We start from the raw sequence: 2,065 nt of genomic DNA, 5'->3' as shown, positions 1-2,065 counted from the left end.
GACCCACCCAGCTCTTCTATCCTGCCTGGCTGAACTTTAATGAAAGTCTGAGCTTTTCCAAAAGTCTGGTCTCCACTGACTGGGGAGGTAAAAACAGTTGGAAAAAAAATTGCTTTGAGTATGTGAACCATGTAATTTCATTTCAACTAAGGAATTCCAAAAATACTTGCTTATTGAAAGGGCAGTTATGTTTTTGTGTTGGAACTTGTTATGGAGAGTAAGAAGTACTAGTTTTTTCCTCTTCTATTTTTCCTCACAAACATAAAGAAAAAAAAATTAAAGACTGTCCAAGTGGCTGGGTAGAAAAATAGTGTGGGGAGGGTAAGATGGATTCCAAAGTGGACTTGCCCTAGAACCTATTGCTTGGGGGATCTGTCCACTCTTTTGTGACCTTTCGAGTCCCACTCAGCTGGAGACAATCCTCACCCCGCTCTGATGATAATTCAGGGCTCCATCCAGCCTCGTCCTCAAGGCTACAGTAGCTGGACTGAAATCCAGAAGTTTTGTCAGTTCTGCTCACTTCTGCCAAAGTAAATGCTGTGCCAGGAGCAAGATGGAAACTTCTGGGTCCCCGCTGGACAGCCCGGGCAAGCAGAATATTTTCAGGTTGTGTCTGACTTTAGGTCTCTGGGAGGAGATCAGGTGTTAATAAAAATGTTCATAACTAGGATTTTGGGGACTATGTACTGTGTGCCAATCACAATATTGGGGGCTTTTACAGGAATGACATGATTCAATCCCCACAACAATCCTCTGTGGAGTTTTGAAGCTTAGAGAGGTTAAAGATCCTGATTCTGAAACCAATCTGTCTCTCTCCAGAGCCTCTGATCTTTCTTGTGCTGCAAGCCCTGCCTTTTGGTAATGGGTTTCACTACTAGATTAGAATCTCAGACACCAGGGGTGCCTGGGTGGCTCAGTCAATGAAGCATCTGCCTTCAACTCAGGTCATGATCCCAGGGTCCTGAGATTGAGCCCCACACCAGGCTCCCTGCTCAGTGGGGAATTTGCTTCTCCCTCTGTCCATCCCCCTGTTTATGCTCTCTCTTTCTCAAAAAAATAAATCAAATCTTAAAAAAAAAAAATGTGTAGAACCTCAGACACCAGTGTAACAGATGCTGTTGGTGTGTGCTGGCCATGTCTTCATGGGGCTTTATCAACTGCCAGCAGGAGCAGGTGCATCAGCTTGCAATGGCTTCTTCTAGTGGCCGGAGGTCCAACTGTGAGCATGGACACTGAGTATGTGAAGATTTAACACCTCCCAGGAGCAGCTCTTCACTAATGACTGATAAGAGTTGGTGTATAAATTTCTAGTTCCCTCACTTCTCAGGTAGAGTAACTCAGAGGCATGGGTTCTGCACTGCTTCCCAGAATTCCTCAGGGGGACTAAGTGCCTGTTACCCACCATGCTAACATGCTTGAAAACACTCCCTTTGTTGGCTGCCTTCCTTCCCTTGTCTTACTGCCCTTGTGGGCACTTCCTCACATCACCACCCAAATAAACTATTTGTATGTGTGAGTCGGCTTCTGGGGGAGCCAAAATGAAGATCAAGAGTAAAGAAAAGGTGCTCACTTTGGCAGCACATATACTAAAATTGGAACGATACAGAGAAGATTAACATGGCCCCTGTGCAAGAGTAAAGGAAGGGTAAGCCTATGAAGGAAGAGAGCCCAGGTAGAAGAGGTGCTGCATTGCTGGAAGGGGAGCATGGAGAAGCAGCTCATAGATGGTTCCTTGTTCTTGAAGGGGGCAGTGGCTGTGTGAGACAGCAGAGAAAGGTTTTGGAGGATTATTGAATCTTGACACACTGGGTGGTTACTTGACTGCTTGGTTGGGTGGAATTCTTTCAGAAGTTCTCTTGCTCCATTCTTTTTAAACTTATATTTGTCCAGAGTTTCATTGAAAGTGAGAGAACCCAAGAAATGCAATTATTAATACCTGGAATAATAAAATGAGATAGAAATGTCAACATGTTCTCCATAGAACATGGAGGATATAATTGTAAGTAAATGAAAAATTACGTATATAATTTTGGAGGATATATAATTTACATGTAACATATAACCT

At 43.7% G+C, this 2,065-nt stretch overlaps 1 pseudogene; it reads left to right on the top strand.

The window, feature by feature from the left end:
• The first annotated feature begins 1,562 nt into the window (after positions 1-1,562).
• On the top strand, positions 1,563-1,633 carry LOC112922160 (U6 spliceosomal RNA; annotated as a pseudogene).
• The last annotated feature ends 432 nt before the right edge of the window (positions 1,634-2,065 follow it).

Source organism: Vulpes vulpes, chromosome 1, assembly GCF_048418805.1.
Source record: "Vulpes vulpes isolate BD-2025 chromosome 1, VulVul3, whole genome shotgun sequence".
Taxonomy (NCBI): domain Eukaryota; kingdom Metazoa; phylum Chordata; class Mammalia; order Carnivora; family Canidae; genus Vulpes; species Vulpes vulpes.
Note: the sequence above shows the minus strand (reverse complement) of the source record. Positions and strands in the feature narration are given on the sequence as shown.